Source organism: Tachysurus vachellii, chromosome 8 (genome assembly GCF_030014155.1).
Source record: "Tachysurus vachellii isolate PV-2020 chromosome 8, HZAU_Pvac_v1, whole genome shotgun sequence".
Lineage (NCBI taxonomy): Eukaryota > Metazoa > Chordata > Actinopteri > Siluriformes > Bagridae > Tachysurus > Tachysurus vachellii.
Window position 1 is genome coordinate 17,012,406 of NC_083467.1, and position 17,150 is coordinate 17,029,555.

Here is a 17,150-nt window from a genome sequence, read left to right on the forward strand (position 1 = left end):
GCGCAGGGTGCCATAGAGAGCAGGAGCACGCGCACACATATTTCTGGTAAATGCATTCTCTGTTTCTAACACCGGAACGACTTAAACATACTTTCTGCAAATGATTGCATACAGTGTAGTAAAGCTTCACCGAATCTTGCGTAAAATAAGCTGAGACTTAGCCGAATACCTGTAGAGAGGAGGACTCGGTCGGGTCATGTTCATGTCTTTGATGTGCTTTGATTTGCTTTGATGTTGGCACGAGCGCAAATGAGTGACAGTGATTTGTTTATTTATTTATTTTTACCTGGTTTGCTTGTTTAATGAAAGCGTTGCAAAGGCTGTAGTTTGCTTTAAAAGGACTTTCTGCAAACGGAGTTGCTCTGGATACTGGACACGTTTAAGATCGGACGTTGTTTCTATTAGATCAACTTTGTTTACTGGTTTTATCAGTGACATATGCATGATTTCCAGGCTTATTTAAAGTGCAGAAATACGAGTGTCATTCCTGTGTCCGTAAGCCACAGTCTTTTACCGGCGCACTTGCGCTCAGAACAGCAGGAATAAGGAGGAAAAGGTGCTGCGTTAGAAATAGAGGTGAAAGAATTGCTCACTCACGCATGCTATTGTAGAAATGGTGCTGAGAATTAGACTTTCAGATTCACCTAGTCGGGTTCACATGTCACCTTGAGCCAGACTGGACTCTGACTTATTTATTAATAAACAATGTACGCAAGTTTATACCCATGGAAACCGATGGGCTTGCATGTAGTATTTAACGATGTATCCTCATTTATAAATATGCTTTATACATGTGTAGACTTCATTGCTTTTTAGTGTGAATTGTGAGAGTTTTTTTTCTACCAGGTTACTAAGTACTGATTTTAAACCATCCAGTGAGATTTCCACATTAATCAATTGCATCTCATCTACCCTCATGGCATAAATGAAGGGCATCACACAGTGGCCTTTCAGTGCACACTGCACAGTTTAGATCAATAAGCTATAGCTTGGATTTCCATCATAAGGACTTCAACCAGTGTCAAAAATGTGTTGACTGGTTTGTTCAGTTGCTTAGCTTGTTCTAGATTATAAAGCTGATAAATCAGATGTCAATGTGTAGCCTATTTGCCTGGCTGCTGGCTGTGTTTGCATGCAGTCTAATTATCTAATCTGACTGATAGCTCAATCAGAATGAAAAACCTTCACCTCAGTAGTAATAGAGTAAAACATACAGCAACAGATGTCAAATTGGCCATGGTCGATAATTTGTAAATGGGAAAATAATTAACGCACAAACATTTAAATACATTATCAACATTTTTGCATTTGGACTCTAATGAATGCTGGGCCAAAAAACAATCCAAACCCATCAATGGGAGCCTGACGAAATTCATGACTTGTTACAAACACAGTAAAGGTGATGAAATCTGATTAAAAGCTGTACTGAAGTTTGCATTCATGTTATGTTCTGACAGGTGTAGGATATTAGGATACTCTGAGTGTTCGTCTTATGCAATTACTTAGTGCAGATTATATGCAATCTGAGCTGAACTACATTTACTGCACTTGTTAGGCACCCTTATCCAGAACAATTTACATTTACACAACCGAGCAGATGAGGGTTAAGGTCCTTGCTCAAGTGGTTCTGGGATTCAAACTCGCAACATTCTGATCAGTAATCCTACACCTTAACCCCTGACCTACCATTTCCTAGTATGCGCATGCGCAGTAACATTTACATATCTCCCTAATTGGATTTGTGTTTGAAGTTCAACTATGTATGTTTCCTTCTGAACCTACTAAAAAGTCAATTTTGCATACCGGTTGTCTGGATTTTCTAGATTAGTAAATAATTTATTAGTAAGTATTGCAATTGTTTTTGATTTAAAATGCAGGGCATAAACAGACAACAATGGTGTTAGTAGAAAGACAAACAGCTTGTCCTTGTGTTTAACATCTTCCTGCTGCTGCACAGAGACAAATGTGTGTCCTGAAAAACCTGGCATGAGATCTGTAAACATTTTTGGGTTTGACATGGAAATATGCTAGACATGTTTGGTCTCTGATATGCCAGCCGAGTGGATGTCACTCTTATTCCTGTAGATGTGCATGAAGTATGAAGGCAAATGTGTGAACAATGTTTGAATTGCCACATGCATGTCAAGTATAAACCCGGGCTAAAAGGGCTCAAATTATAGTGGTGAAGGAAACATGGTGTTTGGGAGTGGGAGGTCTCCAATTCCCTCCATGTACATAAATACACAGCTCCTTGTTTACAGCAGTGTGTTTATGGTCAAATCAAGAAGTTTGTATGTATGTATGTATGTATGTATGTATGTATGTATGTATGTATGTATGTAATAATGTAGTTATTAGTTGACCTGCAAAATGGAAGACAGGATTAACTACATGGCCAACATCCAAACAACAGGGAAAATGTTGCAAGAATTTGACCCTCTCTTCAGGCTAGTTGTGTTAAGGTCTGTTGAATGACTTGGCCAGTCTGAAACCTTAAACTTTTTTCCCCTGATGAAGTCCTTTGTTGTGTTTTGGGTCATTGTCCTGCTGCATAATGAAGCTCCTCCCAATTAAAATGGATGCATTTCCCTGTAAATTGGCAGACAGTATGTTTCTGTAGACTTGTTCTCAATTCATTCTTCTGCCTTGATGAGTTACATCATCAATAAAGATTAGTGAGTCTGTTCTGGAAGCAGCCATGCAAACCCAAGCCATGACATCCAAGCTCATATGTCTTGACTCACAGTTTTATTTATTTATTTATTTTTTAAATATCTTTTATTCAAGAGCAAATACAGTCTTCATATGTGAAACCTAGACATTCATCCATTTATTAATTGTTCAAACATTCTAATAAGAAACTCATATTTTGGATGCATAGAGATGAGTTGGTTCAAGCAAAAGGTGCTAAGTTCCAAGTTGCTTAACCCAACTAGATGTAAATATCAGGATATTTAAAACCTCTGATCCATCTCATGTTCCTCTACTGATTTTAAACTCAAACATGTTTATCGTGTAGCAAAAAACAAAAGAATTTATTTGCCCTTCCGGTACATTCAGAGCGGACTGTATACTAAAAGATATCTACAGTATATTAGTGGGTTTTTGTGTCCAGTATGTTTGAGGATGTATACTGTATAGTCATACATCAAGAAATAACTGTGATTAATAAGACTGTTGTGATTCCATATATTGGGGCTCTGGTTCATTTCCTGCTGACTTTATCACTTTCTTACCCTTTTACACACAAGATGTTTTTCCTCAATTGTCTGGCAACCCTCTACTGCTGTTGACATTGGGTTTATGGGGAAGTTGCATTTCTTTTAAAATGGGTTATTAAGGTCATGCTGAAAATTTTACATTTTTACGACATAAAAAATATTTGAATGGACTTGCTTTACTAATTGTGAAGTGCATATTATTAATAGTATCGATTTGTCAAACATCATTTATGAAATGTTGTTGAATTATTCAACCATGCAGATTGGTTTGTTAAATTTCTTAAGGGGAACGTACCGGGTCAGGCGAACATTACTAAAGCAAACACAGTACTGATTACTACATTTTAGAATAGCAAAGAGAAATATTTGAGATGTTGTATAGTCATATTTGGTAAATAATTCTGTAACATATGTCAGATTTAAGAAAAACTTGCTTATCACCAAAACTTTATTTTATTTTATTTTTTGTACCAAATTTAATTGACACATTTCTGTAAGTACTACTATAAATTGAATGATGTAGAGTGAGTGTGAGCAATTCATGTAGTATTAACATAAACCGATTACACTGTGAAATCTCATGAGGATGCTGGCACTGATGGGAATTTTGAGTATAGTTTTAAATTTAGGCTCTTAAGACATGTATTGTTGACTAGCACAGTGGTAACGTGTCTGTTGTAAAGCACCAGCGTTGTGGGATAAATTCTCAGCTCAGGTGTGAGTTCGAGGTTGGATTTTATTCAGGGCTTTTTTTTTGCAGGTTTCATAGTTATTTGTTCTGAATTCATTTTTATTCCAGTGTAACATATTTAAATATAACTCCCTTGGGTAAATTTGTACCGTATGTTGAAGATTCCTTCTCGTTTCATGTCCCTCTCTTTCCTAAAACATTTCAGTTCATTATCCATCAGGAAAAAAAAATCTGTAATCCATCTCTCTCTGATCCTGCCACATGTTGGTTTCAATTACACTTTCAGCTGGGCGCTCAACTACCAGCTGCTGCCACAGTGCCAGTCTCTTAACTGTCCTGTGTGGCTCAAAAGGACCCAGCTTACATTTTTTGCAAATGTCAAATCTGAATTGTTTTTAATCCTGGGTAGTATTTTGGAAAAGAGTATTATAATTAATCACAATATCGATACCGTGTTATATCCTCATATCATTCTGCAGTAAAAGCTCGTAGGGCTGTGCTTATGGGCACATGAATGTATAAGAAGAGAAATACTGAAAAACCTGACCCAGTCTCCAAGCACTTGTCAAGAGGGAGCGTGAGAACTGGGCAGTGTTTTAAACTTTTCTTGCCATCTCTCTCTGTGAGATACCTTTCAGCTGCCTGCTTGCTGCGTTTGGAGAAAAGCGTTTTTTAAGGTTTGATACAGAATGCTTTCTAGAGTGTTTTTTTCCCCCTCTGCCTTTCACAAAGCAGGACTCTTTTGTGTAGTTGTGAGAAGCACGAGCGTGCTTTCTCTCACTGTTTCACAGGTGTTTTTTAAATCAGCGACATATTTGCTGATGCATTTGAATCAGTTCAGTAAGGCTGCTTCCAGAGTAAGACCTTTTCTCTGGGAGGAGTTTTCTCTGCACGTCTCAGGTGTTTTATAGAACACGGCTGTTCTGGACAGCATTGTCACCTTGGTATTTAGTAGTTCACGATCCTCAGGGGATTCATTTGTTTTTAAGTTAGCAAATGCATTTCTACATTCTTTATTGCCAAGAGGAAGTAATCCATCATTGCGGTTTCAATTCTTTATGTAATCACATGTTAGGATGTGCTAGTGTTTATTAGTCACACACATGCTCGTATGCAGGTAGGAGGGGGTAAATTGTGTTTAATTATATTTCTGAGCCTGGCTTCTAGGTATTGACATTTATTTGGAAAAGCTTAGTCTTGGGGGTGTTTTAATAAAAGCCAGCGGTAATTGATTCTTATGCATTGACATGCAGTGACATTCTGCCACACCATGAGGTCAATAAGAACATGCTGGTAGTATCGATGTGTGAAATTAATTCCAGCGTTGAACAAGGAATAATTTTAAAGATGAAATTTCGCTGTACCACCCCTAATGTGGCACTTCCTGTGCAAAGTTTTTTTTTTACTTTACAGATCGGTTTAAACAATCACACAAGAGCCCTAGCGTCTATTGTGTAGGTGTTGTAGCAGGAGAAATTGAATACAGCTACTTTTAGAAATAACATTAGAGTCATTTCATTGCCAAATACTCTGGCCACTTTGTGAGACTCCTGGGTTTTGAAGTCTTTGTCTGGGTTAAATGTGCTCATTACGGTTGACAGTCCAGACGACGTTAATTCGTTGACTGTTTGCTTATTGTTATCTCCGCTAAAAGGTATTCATGTGGGAGAACTTCGACGTGGGTTAAACAAAGGGCATGAGATAATGATCATCAATCTGACGTTTAAAATCTGCTCCTAATTATGTGTAAATACAATAGAAGCTACAGTGAATGTCTGCCCCTGCTCAATCTCGTGCCCTGTAATGCGATTGTGAGCCTTTGACATACCGAACTACATTTTTCTGAGTTTGGAGTTTACTATATTGTACATTTATGTTATATCATAAAATGAGGATTTTTTTTAGCTTAATCTTCTAGTTAAGCTTTGAAGGCTCTTTCTGCTCCGCTCTGGGTAGACTGGTATATCTCTGGCCTGAGGGTAATAATTGTGCTTTATTGAAATGCTTTTTTTCCCCCTATTCACTGAGCTTACTGGCATGACCATTGTGGGGGTTCAGTGTTCTGCACCTTCTAGTGAAGTGATTCAGAGCTGGTGTAATTGCATCTGAGCATTTCCACTGCCCTTATCTTTCACTAACCCACACTAAATTCCACAGTGGATCTGAATGCGTGAAAGGCATGTTACTATGCCAGTAGCACACTTAAACTGTGTGGTTCTTCTTCTTCTTCTTCTCTTTCCACTCTCACTAAGCATTGCTCTTATCAAATGCAAAGGATTACATAGCCATTTATGTAAATTAATATTCAGTCAAGCAATTCAGATGAAGTGCTTAGATTGCTGAAAGCCATGCCATTAACAGTGCACAGCTGGGATAAGCGGCATGGGCTCTTACCTTGCTGAACAGCTCGTCAGCATGAATCCAGGGTGCCTTAGAGAACATCAAGCTGTAAACCACAAAATTGAAGCTTTAGTTTTAGGCAAAACTACTGATCTTGTCTCTGAACTGTAACATGGATAACAAGCAGCCTTTTCAGGATGTCAATGTCAAGCAGCCGTTTCAGGATGTCACTTTAGGATGTACGGAGTGGAGAAAGTGTGTATTCTGTATAATGCAACCAAGAATTTGTGTATGAAAGTTGAGGTCAGCCTGGATTACTTTCCTGCCATCACCTATTTTTCTGGTGATAAAATCTTTCGTAAGTTGCTGTAGAAGTAACTTTAAGTTCGATACAGATGCCTTTTATGTGCTTGGTTGCAGCTTTCATCTGCACCCCTGGTGCCGTCAACTCGGTTATAGTGTGGCTTCCGGTTGCTTGTCATAAAACTGCTACTGGGTGTGTGTGAGAGTGTGTGTGTGTGTGTGTGTGAGAGAGAGAGAGAGAGAGGGAGAGAGAGAGAGAGAGACTTGCACCCAGATGGAATCACCCATACAGTGTTTATTCCTGCATGAACAAATCCACAGAGAAGCAGTCTACAGAGCTCCAGGCTCAGCAGTGTTAGTAAAGTTGGGCTTCCTGCCTGTTCATGTGACTGTGCTGTTAAAATATTACGAGTGTGTGGCATGGATCCCTTGAAGCTTATGAAAGAAGTTAAAACCGTTCATCAGAGGGCCAAGAACAAAGCTGTGGCTGTGTCACTGTAGTGCATCCGGAGAAAAATCCCACCTCTGATCAAAAGAAGAATATTGCTGCAGGTGAAAGCAGGCTGCCAGACCAAAGTCTTTCTTCTATCATTGATTTAGTGACTTGATACATTAAGTGTGATGAGCGACTTATTTTCCATGTACGGGACACGAGTGGTTGAAATAATGTCCAAGCATGCTGTATCAAAGGCATAGGAGAAATGTGGTTGTGCGTAAAAGCCTAAATCAGAGAAATAACATTGAAGCAAAGCTCAGATCTCATAATCTGCTCATAAAATTATAGTTTATTGTTATATAATCAAAGAAAACAGATTCAGTTATTTTACATTATTTCTGTTCTTATGTTGGTACAGAACTCAGCGTCTTCAGTCCTACCATGTTGTTAAAGTCTATCTGATAGCTTTTGGTAATTTTGTTTTACTAGAAGTTTAACTCTCTCTCTGTGTGTGTGTGTGTATGTGTGTGTGTGTTTCTTCAAGTCTCTCAACTCTCACTCTGATCCTCGACTTTAGACATGATGATAAGATAATGGAGAGATACATGCAACATTTTCTATAATGCAAACATTTTATCATACAAACACAGATGAGAAATGAATACAGAGTAAGAGAAGTTCAGTAAATTATAGCCTTTGTGAATGATTTTGTCTGTTTTTGTCACTTTCACTATTTAGTGTGCAGACTGCAGGAAATCTGTTTTTCAAACAAGCTGTGATCCCACATAATTTCCCACTTGCATTCACACCACCAAGACTTCTATGACTTTCAGAAGGAAGTTGGAGTGACATGTGAGCTAGATCATAACCAGTGCATCTGGGCACCTCACACATAAAAACGCACTTACCGCACTTCTTCCTGATGCTCCTGCAAGGCTTTTGTGGCTTTATTGTGTATATTTACTTTCGGCCTAGTTTTCAGAGTTCTCTTCATGGCAAGCATCTTCAAAAGGTGTTTAATGACGTGTAAACTGATTCTATTCTAAATATACAGTACACATTCTACAACACAAAGTCATGACTCTCATGAAGAAAACAGATGACAGCAGAACTCTAAATTTATCAATAGTTGTTTAGATCAATGTTTTCGACGCTTGTTAAAAAGAAAAGTGAACTGTTTGTAGCTCCACATTAATCATTCAAGCACATTCAGTTCAAGTAGTGTGAGTTGAAAGAAATGTCCATAGTGTTGCTTCGTACCATTCACAGTTATATATAAAATATGCTACTAGTGGATTGCTACAACCTGTTATACACCTCGGAAAATCATGATTTAACACAAAGGTGATTACTAGATCAGTCCATGCTACAGTTTTCAAAGCAGCATTACTGTATTGTAGCCAGCTGTCATTTTGGTGGGTGATGGATGGTCATGGTCATACAGAATGTGCTGCTGTTGAAGTACTTTAGCAGCTTCTCTGACAGACTGGAATGAACTCAGTACAAATGCCAACATCTTTACATTCGTAAGCTAGCAACTAAAGTCATAGGGTGATAATTATGCAGTAATAGAAAAGACAATGTTTTACCAGCACTGTGTAAAAGTGCTGTATTTACGATAACCCCATAATATTTCTCATAGCAGCTGGAATAACAGGTTTTAGCAGTAATTTAACTTATAGTATGTGATCATTACAAGCCTATATTACTTATATGCCTGGTTGTACACATCACACCAAACAGCTACTCGATTCTTGAACTTTTTCTTGTTCTAGACAGCCTTGAATAATATGAATGAACAAATATAAAAATAAATGTACGCTTGTCATCACTGTAGTCCACGTCAGGCTCTGAGTCATATTCCAGTGTTTCTGCTATTTATGCACATTTTACTCAGTTCATTAGCCGGAACAGTGCCTTCTTCAGCTTCTACTGTAGCTTACTCTTCTCTGCATATTGAGGATGTGCAAATGTTACGTTAGTCTGTATGATGAGGAGTGTTAAGGGTTAAGGGTATGTCTGCCATTGAACCGTAGATCAATTTCTACATGTCTTTTGCATGGTTTACTGAGATATGATCACAAATAAGTGAGTGGAGGCCATTAACTTTTAAAATATATACACTCTCTGAGCATAAACACTTGTTAACCTACTCATTCATGCATTTATCTAATCAGACAGCTGTGTGGCAGCAGTACAATGCATACAATCCTGCAGATACAAGTCAGCAGCTTTAGGTAATGTTCACGTCAACCATCAGAATTGGGGGAAAAAGCTGATCCCAGTGATTTTGTTCATGTTGTGTTTGTTGGTGACAGACAGGATGCTTCAAGTATTTCTATAACTGTCAAGCTGATGCCATTTTTTTACACACAACAGCCTCTAGAAGTTACAATATTGTACAAAAAAGAAAAAAGTGAGTGACAGTTCTGCAAACAAAAACACTTGTTGATGAGAGAGATCACTGGAGAATGACCAGAAAAGTTCATCCTGACAGAAAGTCTACAGTAACTATTGTGGTGAGCAGAACAGAATGCACAACAGGCTGAACTTCACTCTGTCAACCAGGAACAGGTTGGTGAGGCTGCAGTAAACAGTCTCGCCAAAACTGGAGCTTTTCATTTCTGCTCAGATAATAGGGCCAGAAGTTGGTGCCAACAGCATGAGTCCATGGACCCTTAACCTGCTGTGAGTCAATAGTTCAGGCTGGTGGAATTGGTGCGATGGTGTGGGGAATGTTTTCCTGACACTCTTTGGGTTAATAACAATCAATCATTTGTTGAATGCTACAGCTTATTTGAGTATTGTTGCTGACCATGTGCATCTCTACACGGCAACAATTAACCATCTTCTAATGGCTACTTCCAGCACAGTAATGCACCATCTCACAAAGCAAAAGTCATCTAAAACATGACTGACTTCAGTGTTCTTCAGTGGCTTTCCCAGGCAACGGTTTTGAATCCAGTGGACAACCTTTGGGATGTGGTATTACAAGAGATTCGCAGCATAAAAATACACCTGAACCGGAATCTCAAAGGAATGTTTTCATGTGGAATCATCTTGTGGAATTGTCATCATTGCCATAAAGAATTAAGGCTGACAGATATGTCTTTTATACCCAGTTGTCTGTCACAGTTAATAACTATATACTTTTATCATTGTTGATATTAATTCTCCTATTATTAAAGGTTGATTTTTATGTGCCATAGTCAGTTGCCCCACATTCAGTTCTCTTGTTTCTAATCCTTCACTATAAATACACTGAGTGAAATAATAGACTTTTACTGGCATTGATTAAGGTCAGAATAGCATTGTAGCTCCGTGCGGCACACCAGCGGGAAGGCTGCAAATTAAATGACCCTAAAGTGATCCGAATTCTGCTTGCCTCTCGAGCGCTAGTTTTATTTTATTTACTTATTGGCTGTTTCCCATACTCCAATATCTCATCAGAGGGAAAAGGCACAATCAGTGCACTTGGAGATCTAGGAGACAGGCTGGTTACAAGATGGAAAACAAATTCCGTGCCAGGTTCGGTCTTCATAACTGACACTTTGCCGCTCTGATATTGAGCACTGCAATTTATTAGTGGCATGAGCCAGAGCACTCTTAGTATAAATGCAATAACCCACAGAGTCCTGAAACGATCCAGAGAATTTTCTTAAGGAGACATTAGCAATTACACCAGACTCTAGAGGATACACCCCAAGAACCTGTTTTCTTGTCATTGTGTGCTGATAGGCTGCTCTTGTGGAAAGCTGACTTTATTTGCAGTGGAGAAACCGTAAAGGCGCTCAGGCCGTCGTTAGACTTGATCAATTTACAAGCACCAGTCCAAGCACAAGGTACTGGCGTTGTTTCAAAGAAAGGAATTATTTAAAGTCTGATATGGATTTTTGCTTGTAGATAAAATATTGTCAATTGGTTTAACATTTACATTACTGCATTTACAGAATTTTGGCAGATGCTTTTATCCAGAGCGACTTACATGTTATCACATTTACACAACTGAGCAGTTGAGGGTTAAGGGCCTTGCTCAAGGGCTTAACATTGGCAACTTGGCAGTGGTGGGATTTGATCCCTAGTCTAGCTTCTTAACCACTGAGCTCCCACTAATCCAAATATTGTGATTTAAACTTGTAAAATAACATGCCATGATTTTTTTAAAGACATTTTTTATTAGGATCAAGTGTCCAGGATTGCTTATATTTCCTACACGACTGCAGTGAAATGTTTCACTGTGTGTATAACTTTGAGTCTGTGTCTGTGTTTGCAACGTAAAATTCCAATTTTTAGTTTAAAACCAGTTTCACAGTGGTGTTTGTTACATCATCAGTAGACCTCACAAAACAATAGTTTTCTAGCAAAAAAACGTTTGATTTCAACATGAAACGTGGTCTGATGTAGATGAAAAGGAAGAATTGATGCCGGCTAGCTTGGTGACATGCTATAAGGTAAAGCTGGCTTATTTTAGGATCTCTTTTCACTAGCAGAACAACATCTAGCAAAATCACGTTCAAAATGAGGGGGGCACGGTGGCTTAGTGGTTAGCACGTTTGCCTCACACCTACAGTACAGGGTCGGGGTTCGATTCCCGCCTCCGCCTTGTGTGTGTGGAGTTTGCATGTTCTCGGGGGTTTCCTCCAGGTTTCCTCCCCTGGTCCAAAGACATGCATGGTAGGTTGATTGGCATCTCTGGAAAATTGTCCGTAGTGTGTGATTGCGTGAGTGAATGAGTGGGTGTGTGTGTGCCCTGCGATGGGTTGGCACTCCATCCAGGGTGTATCCTGCCTTTCTGCCCAATGACGCCTGAGATGACCTGAGGTAGTTCGGATAAGTGGTAGGAAATGAAAGAATGAATGAATTTTCAAAATGACAGTTACACCATATTCATTTCTTATTTAATGATCTATTGTATTAATGTATTATCACATTCCCAGTCAATACTGTATAATGGCAGAGCTGTGATTGGCTTCAGCACTAGTCCTGTGGGCTTGTGTCTACCGCTGAATCACAGCTGTCCTGATATACAATATAAATGCGCTCTTGTTTGTGCGCTGTTTCTTAATTCTGTTATGATGACAGCATGACCTTATAGTATGCCATTTAACTGTAGGGCAATAAATCTCTGATAAATCACTGCTCTATCCAGGTCTTATCTGACTTTAATGTAAAAATATTCAAATCTGAGTAGGAATTTAGAAAGATGTTGCTGTTGCTATACTAACTGAAAGAGAAAAGGGCAGAGAGGAAAGGTGGGGTGCTGAGCAAAAAAATGGATGGAAATGCATAATCATAATAATTATAATAATAACAATAATAATAATAAGGACAATCATTCTTATTGTCGTTGTTATAATTATTATTAGTATCGTTGTTATTATTATCAATTATTATTATTCTATCCTGTTCTTATGGACACACGTTTCCTATTATTATGGACACAAAGACGAAGCCAACACAAATGTAGCTGTCTATCACCCATAACGAAACACCACATAAAGAGTGAGTGTGGGAGTGAGGAAAAATTATTTGTCGCAAGGTGAGCATTCTCAAGTGTATGTTGGCAGTGTATGTCAACCATGAACAAACAGCAAAAAAAGGAACAATGGTCTCAAGTCGAAGCTCACTGAGGATGACTTCAACCCATCTGCTGCCATCTGCAAGATATATGATGGATGACTCATAATAGTATTGGCAGCCATCTTACCGTTACTCAGTAGATTTTGCTGGATTGTACGGCAGTCAACAAATTTGAGGCAGTTTGTGTGTGCCCAATGGTGCATTTCTGAAGATACTCCTATGTTAGCCCTATGCATACAGCTAAAATTATTCAAGAGTGGTTTAATGCACACCAGGGTGAAGTCAAGAGCCTCCCAAATCATCAGATTTAAACATCTGTGAGTAGGGTTGGGAACCGAGAACCGGTTCTTATTCAGAACCGCTTCTGTTTTTTAACAGGAACTGGAACCGCGCGAAATTTTTTAGTTTCGGTTCCAAACGCGGTTCCGATGAGATGACGGGCAAAACGCTGTGAGCGGTCACTTTAAATAGCCATGTCTTACCTCATGAATATTCATTGTTTTACAGTCACGCAACCAAATTAACGCAGCTTACCACAGAAATCAGTCACTCGTGCTGCTGTGCTGAGGTACGCTTTGTGTTAAACATGTCTAAAAAAAAGTCTAAAGTGTGGATTAATTTCCAAAGCTACGACAAGGAAGCAAATCTACCCCATCATAAAAAAAAAAAAAACAAACAAAAAAAAAACACATTTTCCAAAAATCAATGTTGTAGTACATCTATCAGGACATCAGTGATGTGTGATCTGAATTTGGTGACAGTACAGTGTATTACAGTGAAGCTATTGATTTTTTTATATTATGAAAAATCATAAAAAATAAAAAAAAACACATTTCCTGAAAATAAATGTTGTAGTACAACACTCAGGACATCAGTGATGTGTGATCTGAGTTTGGTGACAGTACAGTGTATTACAGTAAAGTTATTGACTGTTTTTTGTTTTCGCTTTTCGGGTTTTGCACTTTGCTGACGGTCCCTTGGAATATGTCTCTTAGGTGTTCGCACATAGAGACTTATGTATTTTGTCCAACGCAGACGAAAGCTGATATTGAGGAAACTTGGGTTGTAGCTGCCTCTCTACATTACTATAAAAAAGAGGCGTTATTTGTGTAATAAGAGTGTTTAGGTCAGGAGCTATTGACTCGGGAAATTCAAATCTGTGAATATGGAGCCAACTTTACTTAAGTCCCTCTGAGAGGGTTTTCTCCACAGCTGGAGATACAATAAGCCAGGAAAGGTCTCGTCTTCTCCCAGAGAAAGCAGACATGTTAATTTTTCTTCAGAAAACTTGCTAACTGTTTTGCTAAGTTGTAATTCTGAATGTTAAATTTGATGTTGGATTTATATAAATTGATATGAATTGAAATGCTCTGTTTAAAATATTTAAAGAGTAATTAATAAACACAAATGGAATTGTTTAAGTATTGTGCATTATTTTTCACATTTCTTTTATTATGGAATCGGAATCAGAACCGGGAATCGTAAGGCAGAACTGGAACCGGAATCGGAACCGGAAAATTCCTTTTGATACCCAACCCTATCTGTGAGTCTATATGGGATGTTCTCTGGTGCAGACTGCAATGTGAATAACCACCCACCACCATTATACCTCAAAGAACTGTAAGGTTTTCTTTTTACCTTTGAATGGTCCACCAGTTCACCACACACCATTCAGAAGATGCATTTCAGCATTAAATCTGTTCTGGAGGTAACGAGTTCAAACAGCAGATTTGAATGTACTCAAGGCGTTGCAACCATAATGAATGAAGAAAAGGACTTGAATGAATGCTGCATTTGAGACTAGCATAGGGTGAAAAAAAATATATGAATAATTCACTTTTCTTTTTTAATAGCCTTTAATAAAATATAAATAAGTAAACTCAAATAAAGTAACTGCTTAAACTGGAAACATAACCAAGGCTGAATGCTGTACATGTTTCTTGTCCTTGGCTCTAAAGCTTCTCTTGTACAAACAGGCAGTGCGAGTACTGCATGAGCCTGAAAGAGATTTGTGTAATGCTATTTTAGTTCACTGACTGTTTCACTTTTGTACATTGGATGACAGCGTCATGCTTATATCAAATATAGGGTACATCATTATACAGTCAAAAAGTCTAAATTTTACATTTTCAGTATGTGACTCTTGGTTGAGGCTGATGCCACCTCTGTTCGACTGTAACGATTTATTTGGCTGATGATGGGTCATTTCATGCTTTTTTTCAGAAAACGTGCAAGCCACTTCACTTGTATTCCGTAATTAAAGGCTTTTGTTTTGTAGGTACAGATAAATTACTAGATTTTTTTTATGGAATGATGTTACAGTCAGCATGATAATGTATTAGGTGGAAAATATTCATTCATTCATTCATTTCCTACCGCTTATCCGAACTTCTTGGGTCACGGGGAGCCTGTGCCTATCTCAGGCGTCATTGGGCATCAAGGCAGGATACACCCTGGACGGAGTGCCAACCCATCGCAGGGCACACACACACTCATTCATGGTGGAAAATATGATATTTTTTATATATATATATATATATATATATATATATATATATATATATATATATATATATATATATACGTATATATATATATATATATATATATATATATATATATATATATATATATATATATATATATATATATATATATACGTATATATACACGTATATATATATATATATATATATATATATATATATATATATATATATATATATATACGTGTATATATATATATATATATATATATATATATATATATATATATATATATATATATAATTTATTTATTTATTTATACTTTTATTTGATTTAATTGTAATTTAATTGATGTAAAACTATCAGAAGAAAAGGGAAGCACTTTCCCTCCAAATGACAAAGACATGAGATCTGTGTACTGCACAGATCAACACTATGACTGAAGGAGAACAGCACCAACGATTTAAGCTCTATGAAGGGCAAAGAAAGTACATTCATTAAGCAGATAGTAAATGCCAGTGGATGTGCATTTAGATCAGCATAATATTACAATTTGAATGCTGATGTTTATGTAAAAACAAGAATATAATCATATTTGTACAGCATAAATATAAATAAATAACTAATGCAATAACAGCACTTCCTGTTGTGTGTTATTTCGTACATCACAAATGATTGATTTTTAGTAGTTCGTCAATTAAAAAAGTTTGTTATAGTTACTAGTTACATTTAATTTTGTGAAATATCCACAGTGATAAACAGCTATTTCTCTCTGTCTCTCTCTCTCTCTCTCTCTCTCTCTCTCTCTCTTTTTCTTTTCCCAATTAGAGTTATTAAGACTATAAAATCTAGCCAGTCGTGTTGCTATGAAACCAGAAAATGTTAAATGTCTTCATACAGAAAGCTTTAACCCACCCATGACTATAATTTATTTTAATAACATTATCTATATTTATTCATTTATTATTAGATTATTATTATGTGACGTGTCTGTCATAAATGTCCCTGTGAACCAGTTACTATGGATACAATAGAAAGTGCACATTTTCATAGAAATATTTGATTTGATTTACAGATTATACTACTGTCAGTGCTGCTGTTATAAAAAATGAATAATCAATCAGAACACCAATCAGTAGTGTAGCGGTATGAAATGTTTATCAGTGAATTGTACAATGTAGTGATAAAAGCACTGACAGAGTAAAGATGAAAAGAAAAGACAGAGTACTGGGATAGGGATTGATCAGGTTAAGCATGTTGGAAAAAGCTGTTGTTGTGAAGTGCTGTCTTGGTGTGAATCATCTACATGATGGTAGCTTCCAAAACAAATTATGTAGCTCCCTGTAATGAGAAATGGAGGGGGGGGACCTCTCCTTTAATGAAGGATGTGAGAATAAGAAGAACCAGCAGTTGACGATCCATCGAGTTTCCTCAGTTGTAGCAAGAAGAACTTCTTCTTTTGTGCCTTCAAGGTGCAATTACCAATTCCCAATTGGCAATAAAGGAGTCAAAGCATCTGAATGACTCAATGGCAGTCATCATCGATTGTTAAAGGTTGATGTTGTTATTTGGTCCGTACAATTCTCAAGGGGTTCCTTACACCATGCTACAGATTTTGCTGCATTTTTAGGGTAATTATACTTCATTATTGTCTTCAAGGCTCACTATGGTGGTGTCATTTAAAAAGATATGTTTAAAGGAGACGCATTAAATAGGGTAGAGTGTAGAGGTCAGGACATAGTGCTTAGTGCATCTTGTTGAAGTGTGTAACCTACAGTGAAAATTTAAGGTGCTGTTTGCTATAAAGTAGAGTTAAAATTAAACGTCAAGAGTCAAGAGAAGTCAAGAAGCTTTTATTGACTTTTCAACGATATGTAGCTGCCACAGTACACAGTGAAATACCAGAACATTTCGCAAAAATAGAGGATTCTGAACAAAAAGGGTTCTTGTAAACATATTTACACTTGTGCCATAGCAGCAGTCGGATGAGATATTGAAATGTGGTGTACAAAACAGCATTTTATTGAGTGTGCAATGCAGCATGTGCAAAAACAGCATGTAAACAGTTTGATATGGGTGGTGCTGTAGACAT